Source organism: Scylla paramamosain, chromosome 22 (genome assembly GCF_035594125.1).
Source record: "Scylla paramamosain isolate STU-SP2022 chromosome 22, ASM3559412v1, whole genome shotgun sequence".
Lineage (NCBI taxonomy): Eukaryota > Metazoa > Arthropoda > Malacostraca > Decapoda > Portunidae > Scylla > Scylla paramamosain.
The window spans coordinates 2,825,813-2,833,829 of NC_087172.1; positions in this window are offsets into that span (position 1 = coordinate 2,825,813).

Here is an 8,017-nt window from a genome sequence, read left to right on the forward strand (position 1 = left end):
TGTACCGTATTTTGCATGTCACGAGCGCGAGGGGAGGCGCTGGCAGAGCCGCACGAACAGGGAATGTCCCAGATTATTATTATTATTGTTATAATTATTATTATTATTATTATTATTATTATTATTATTATCATTATTATTATCATCATCATTAACAAGAACAACAACAACAAAGCTACACAGGAAAGCGTGCTATAGTAAATGAAAGCAAGGCCTTCGTGGCGGTAACACACAAGGGGCGTCACATGTGAATTACTACAGAGTCATACGTCGCCTCGGCTTCAAGGTCTGTTGGAATCCCTTGGACCGTGCGCGGCTCCCTGTCACGCGACCAGTACAAGTCCAGAGGAAGTAAGAATGACTCCAGTACCTCGTCCCTGCTGTTGGTAGATTGAGTTTTATAGACCACAACAAATATAAGGACTGAATAAAACATAATGAGGGTAAATTAGCTTCATATAAAATTATCGGCGCAGAATTTACAATAATTCAATAAAACAGAACGTAAATGACAAAAACAGCACCTCATTACTACTTTATATTCCAAATTTATTTCAATACAAGCCTTTTCCCTTTTTCTTCTCATACGCACCCTCAGTTGACGTATTTCCTTAATTACAAACCACTCTTTCTTATTCCACACCATCTCCGAGCATCACACTAGCTAAACATTGGATTATTTACTCTTTTCTTTATTTTTCCTCTATAACACGTGTTTCCTTAATCACGAACCACTCATTTCTTATTGTACTACAGCCATTGATCATCACACTTGTTAAACATTGGACAACCTACTCCTTTCATCCCTTTCTCCGTCTCATGGGTGCTTTAAAAGACTTTGTACAGTATCTTCAGTGTTGTACATTGTTGCTTATCGCGGAGAAAGGGTCTGAATATTCTTCCTCTGAATATTCTAGTCCTCTGTTAACGCACTGGCCTCGCTTGTCTACACTCATAAGCTGGAGTTCAGAGCTTGGAGTGGGTACACGGTTAGCTCAAAATGTTGTTACGCAAAGACTAGTGATTTTTGGGATAACACGGAATAAGTTGGGTTGGGATAGGTTAGGTGGGTTAGGTTAAGTCAAGTTAGATTATTAATGGTTAGGTTAGATTAGATTAATAAGGATAGGATACGATAAGATAGGATAGCTTAGGTACAGGTTAGGATAGGTATGGTTAGGTTATTATTGGTTAGGTTAGATTAGGTAAAACTAGATTAGGTTAAGTAAGGATAGAATGGGATAGGTTAGATGTAGATTGATGGACTAAGTGCAGGTTAGGTTAGGTTAGGTTAGGTTAGATTTGGATAGATTAAATAACCTAAAGATCTAACATTACCCACGTGGTAGATTAGATCAGCTTAATTTAGGTAAAACTATCTTAATCTAACTTAACATGACCAAAAACTAACTTAGCAGTAAACTAATCATTTCAGGTGTGTGTGTGTGTGTGTGTGTGTGTGTGTGTGTGTGTGTTTTATGCCAACTTAGATTAGATAGGACAACACTCGAGTCTAACCTAACATAACATAAACTAATATAAACCTAACCTAACGTTCCTCATCCCAAAAATAGCCGGAGTGGCTGATCTCAACTGAACGAGAAACTAAATTATTCTATCATTATCACAGTGCCAGAGAAATATAAAGTAAAATCTGATACCTTCTTAAGTCCTTTTCAAACATTCCATTTCATGTTGGAGACTTTAAGGCTGTTTTATAATTGTTTCCTTTTTCCCTTTTTCTCATTTTCTCTTTCTCCCTTACCTCCTCTTTTCTCTCAAGTATTCTATAATGGACTTTTTCCTGCCTCTCTCCCGAACCAAACCCTTTCTCTCCTTTGCTAGGTGTTGTGTTGGATTGAATAATATGTTCACTGAAAAAAAAAAAATGAATAAATAAATAATGATAAATAAATAAATAAAACAAACCTAACTTTCTATCTTTCTATTTGTTTATTTGTCTTTCTGTCTGTCTGTCTGTCAATTTATCTATCTATCTATTTATCTATCTATCTATCTATCTATTTACAGTACGTTCAGTTTAAGGAGAACCACATTTTTTTTCTCTTTAGTTTTACCTCAAAAGCTTCCAAGGAAAATAAATAGTTGAATGGGTGACTAAACTATATTGTCTTGCTTCAAACAACTGATGATGTTACTACTTCTACTACTACTACTACCACTACTACTATTATTACTACTACTACAGTAATGCTTCATAGAAACTCAAAAAAAAAAAAAAAAAATCTAGAGGAATAAATCATATAACTCACACAAACTTTATTTATTTATTTATTTATATGTTTATAATTTCCCCTTTCCTGCGTACACACGACAACAGTAACAACAGCAGTAGCGGCGGTAAAAGCAGGAGAACGGTGCGGTGTTAAAGTAAGCGGCTAGGAAGTCAGTGCAGCAGAGACGATTCATGTTAATATATTTCAAAATAAACCATGTATCATAACACCACGTTGTTTTGAGATCCTTGTATCGTTTCGTAGATTTGTCTGGTTGTGTCTGGTCAGTGCTGGAAGCTATGAGAGACTGTTAGGCTGTCTTGTTAAGCTCTGTTGAAAGTTATTTTAGTTGTATTTTTCTTGTTATTAGTGTATTAGTGTTGGGTTTGTCTCGTGTCGATTTTATCTGAGAGTGAGGAATAGAAAGGAACAAAGAAAACGAAAGAAATGAAAGCCAACAAGCAAAGACAATAAAGGAAAAAAATAAATAAACGAGCAAAGTAAAGAAAAAAATATTGTAAAAAAACGAGTAGAAATCATATTTTTCATCTACTCCAAAACAGCATTTTACGAGTAACTATCATTTTTTCATTTCTTATTCCTAATCATCTTATCTTTTCACCTGCTTACCTACATTGCAGAACATATGAACATCAACACAACTACCCGCTTTCATCCATGCTTAATAAAAATCCTTAAACGAGACTCGAATCCGAAGCAACAACAACTAAATGAGACAGTCAGCCTGCCAGTCCTTGAAGCAATGGCGGATTCGCTCGTTTCGTTCGATCTAGTGAGACTTCAAAGCCCGGGAGACGCCCCAGCTGGAGGAAGGAGAGTCACACGGGTCTGGGTAGGAGAAGGGACCTCAGAAATGGTAAGGAGTAATTTGCCTGTGTTCAGAGGCGCTTTGCTCTCTCACCACGACTATTTTCAAAGACTACCGAGATGATCAGTCAGGTTCTCAAGAGTGTTTCCCCTGTTGATAATGCAAAAATCTTATTACTGACACTAGAACCATAAAACACCCTAAAAAAAAAAAAAAAAAAAAAAAACGTAATTTCAACTATGTAAAAGCCTTTTGAAGGCAGTGGGAGGTGCAGCGCAAAAGTGTGTCAGAATATAATCCTTTGTTGCTTGTTAGTCGTCACGTCATCTTTTCCTGTTCCTGTGTCTAATCTTGGATGCTTCTTACGACGTTTATTTAAAGTTATTGCTGTTTTCAAAGTGTTTTCTGTGATGCTGGTGGTAGCTTGACAAAGATTACGCATCATCTGTGGAAGAAACACCCACGGACATGTGAGTGGTCGTCTCTGTGGCCTTTGGAAGTGGTTATTATGAGAGAACAAGGCATTTCAAGATGGGAGTGCTAGTCTGTCATGGATCCTTGCATATGTTTATTTATTTATTTATTCATTTATTTTTTGTGGTAAATATTTTAAATCACGTCCTACTCTCTCTGGCGAACGAAGTACTCGTATTTTGAGTTAGATCTCCTCTGGATTTAGATTCTTTGATTTATATTCATTCTTGATTTAGATTTTGGTATAGAATCTTTGATAAAAAAAAAAAAAAAGTCGAAAAGCTGTAAATGTTTATACAAAAGATACTATAGCACTGAATGCGTCCAGGGTTTCATGTAAGTGTTGGTGATTAAGGGGAGGTAGTTTGGTTTGGTTTGGTTAAATCAAGTGGCGTTACTGAAATAGCTGGTATGGTGTTGGTAGGAGTTAAACAGTTAAGATGTGGTGTGTAGGTTTGGTTGTTGGCTGTGTGTGTGTTTGTGTGTGTGTGTGTGTGTGTGTGTCGTTTAATGCGTTTTAAGTAACGTTTTTACTGTTTTTTTTTTTCGCTCTGGTATTGTTCCTCTGTTTTTGCATTTTATTAGTATATTTTTGTATTAACGTAGATGTGACGTGTAGTAGCATTTCTTTTTTTTTTCCGTACTCTTTTCATGTATGTGTGTGTGTGTGTGTGTGTTAATAATCTTCCAAATTATCTTTATCTAGCAAGTTTTTGTGCGTGAAGGACAAGCAAGTAAAGCACTATTCTTTTCTAACGGCAGCAGTTGATTTCGTGTTCGTGTTGTTGTTGTTGTTGTTGTTATTGTTGTTGTTGTTGTTGTTGCTGTTATTAATGGTGCTGTTGGTGGTGTCCGAGGAAGCTCTACGGTGCAATGTTCATCCCGAAGACAACAGTAGCACCGTTTAGACTCCCCGCACTCTGAAACGCTTGTGACTCTCGCACCGACCGAAGCCAACAAATTCATAAAAAAAAAAAAAAAAAAAAAAAAAAAAGGCTTGCTGAGGTGACGGTCCCAAAAGTCAGTGGATTTTTTAACTTATTTATTTATTTATTTATTTATTTCCGTGTGGAGCTGCCTGTAGAATTATAAATGCGCCCTTGAAAATTCATCAACATCTTTTCCCGTTTTCTTTCTTAGCTTTTTTTTTTTTTTGTTTTGTTTTTTATTCCCTATCTTTTCATTACTTTGCTTTTCCCTTTTCTATCTTTACTTCCCCGCTCTTTTTTTTTTTTTTACTTTCATATCCATCTCCCTTTTTTTCCCTCGTAAATTCCACCTGTCTTCCTTTTTTTTTTCTGTTCCCATCTTCCATCTTTTCTTCTCCACTTTTTTCCGTACTTTACATTTCCTTTTCCCTTTTCATTTCCTAATTATTTCCTTATTTTACTTCCCTTTATTTCTCGTTTTACTTCCCCTTTATTTCCTGCCTTTACTTTCCCTTCCCCCTTTTACTGTCGCTTCTTTTTCCTTTTTTTTTTCTACTCCCCATCTTTTCTATTTAATTTTTTTACGTTTCTTTCCCTTATTTGTTAATTTCTCTTTATTTTACATCCCCTTCTTTTCCTTTCTAGAACTTCTCTCCTCCTTTTCCTTACTCAACTTCTCGTCTCTCCCTTTTCGCTTCCCCCTCTCTTTTCCTTCGTCAATATCCGTTCTTCTTTGTTTCCCCCAGAGTAACGGTGAGGCTCAGGCGGCGGTGGCGGCGGCAGCAGGGGGCCAATCACCTCTGCTCACTGCCGCCCTCACTCTCCTGTCCCAAAACCACTCCTGGGCACGTCTGCTGGTGAGGGGGCGCGAGTGAGAGAGAGAGAGAGAGAATGTGTGTCAGTGGTGAGTGGTGAGTGGGAAGTGAGGAAGAGGAATAAATGAGTGTGAGGAATGTGGCGAGTGATGAGTGGGATTCTAACTCACAAGTATGAAAAAAAATAAGAAAAACAAAAAAAGAAAACAGCAACAAAGACGAATCATAATATTAACACTCTCTCTCTCGCTCTCTCTCTCTCTCTCTCTCTCTCTCTCTCTCTCTCTCTCTCTCTCTCTCTCTCTCTCTCTCTCTCTCTCTCTCTCTCTCTCTCTTCACTCCCATCCTTACTCTTCTTTCCCATCCCTTGCCATCCCCCCCCCACTTCACTCCTCCTTTTCTCCCCAAATTCCCTCACTCCCTCTCTCTCTCTCCCCTGCAGGACAGCCTGGGTAGGAGCGGGGAAGTGTCCTGGCTGGGGTTCCTCTATTCAGTTGTATCTGTGGTGTTCGTGACGATGCTGGCCCCCGCCCTCAAGGTGTTCCTCCTTACTGTTGTGGCCGCCACCCTCAGGATCACCGCCTTCTACTTCTTCGGTGAGAGAGAGAGAGAGAGAGAGAGAGAGAGAGAGAGAGAGGAAGAAAGACGGAAGGAAGGAATGAGACGGAGTAGGAAAGGGAGAGAAACAGAGAAGGAATGAGAGAAGAGAGAGAAAAATGGGGAAGGTAGGGAGGAGAGTGAGATAGGGAAGAGGACGTAGAGAGAAAGATAGAGGAAGAGAGGAAGAAAGGAAGGGTTAAGAAGAGAGGGAACAAAAAAGGATGGGGTGAGGAAGGAAAGGGAGACAGATTGGGAATGAGAGACGAAGAGTGAGAGAGGGAGAGAGAGGCGTAGAGGGAGAGAAAAAGAGGGAGAAAGGGATAGGGAGAGAGAGGGAGGGGAGAAGGACAGGGGAAGGAGAAGAGAGTAACCCTTTTATACGATGGCAAAATGCTGGAATATTTGAGAACACTGCCATTTGATGTGTGTTTCAGGCGAGGAGAACATGGGCAAGGTGGTGGGCAGCGAGGGGTACCTCTATTACGCCAAGGTGCTGCTCGGGAACTATCTTGGATATGGCCCTGTTCTTCATCTGCTGAACCGCCCCCACCCAGACGCGCCCCTGCTGTAGTTTGTCTCTCTGTCTGTGTCCTTGTCTTCGTCATCGTCGTTTTCTTTGACCTGTTTCCTCGTTTTTCTTTTTCTTTCTTTTCGCTTCGCATTTTTTATTTTTTTTATTTTTTTCACTTTTCTTTGCTTTCTTTCCTTTTGTTTTGCTATGTTTTTTGTTTTCTTGTTTTCTTCCTTCTCTTTTAATTTATTTTCTCTTCTTCCAGACATTTTGGCTCCAGTATTCACACGCCACTATATTCAAAGTAAAGTTCTAATGCATACGTACGTATCTCGGTATGCAATAATTGACGATAAGACTACGATAACTAAAGCATAATTAAATGAAAAAAAAAAAAAAAAAAAAAAAAAAAAAAAAATATATATATATATATATATATATATATATATATATATATATATATATATATATATATATATATATATATATATATATATATATATATATATATATATATATATATATATATATATATATATATATATATATATATATATATTGCAAAACGTACTTCAGTATTTTGTATCATTATTATAGAATAGGAAAAAAAAAAATTACATCACACGAGAATAACGCCTTAAGTTTGTAGTGATATTGTAGTGGAGCGCGGTGACAATGGCCTTTATGAAATTCCAGCGAACTGACACCAGAATAAGGGGGGACTCAAAAGAAATTATGAATAGTTATATTTGATTACTACTACTATTATTATTTTTCTTGACTAGCAAAAAATGAACCGTTAGGCATGGCAACGTTCATCTTTACGCAGGAAATATTGGGATGTTTTCAAGAAGAATAGGTACATATTTCAAATGATTACTGTGGTAGGGTAGGGTAGGCTGAACTTCGCTAATGCAGGCCCTTGTTGGTTTGATGGTATGATGGATTGAATGATAGTAGAGGGAAGGATAGACAGGAGAAGTTAAATAAGAAGTACAAGAGAATGAAGTAAGTTGAGGTGAAAAGATAAGGTGACGGGCGCTGATATCGGGGCATTTACACTTGTCAATAGGCTCTTCATACGGAATAGATGACTGCCAGCGGGTACCCAAGTTTTTATTTATTTTAATTTTTCATTTAATTTTCCTCCTGAGAATTCACCATTACTTCAGGTTAAGACCTAAAATTCTTGCTTCCTTTTGAACATTTACTTTCTCTTCTTTGTCAAGAGATTTTTTGCGCATTATTTTTATCCTCCTCCCTTTTTTCGTCCTTTTTGCAGCCTAAAGAGAGAATGGAAAAATGTTACATTCGTTGGTTTTCTCTATACCGCGGTACGTGTGTGTGTGTGTGTGTGTGTGTGTAGAGGAGGTCTTCTACTTAAAATATCATAAAGAAAAATTACTCGTTACCTATTGATACTTTCATTTTTAGCCACCAAATTCAGGTTACGGAGATAAAAGGACTTTTTGTGTTGCGACATCGTGAGGGTCGGGAAGCGCACGGACTTGACTTGAATAGTTGCTAGATACCTCAATTTTTCACTTGTACATACGAAACCCATGTTATCTTGCACCATCCGAGACTGAGACTAGACGAGACGGCAGACTCGGCAGACTAAA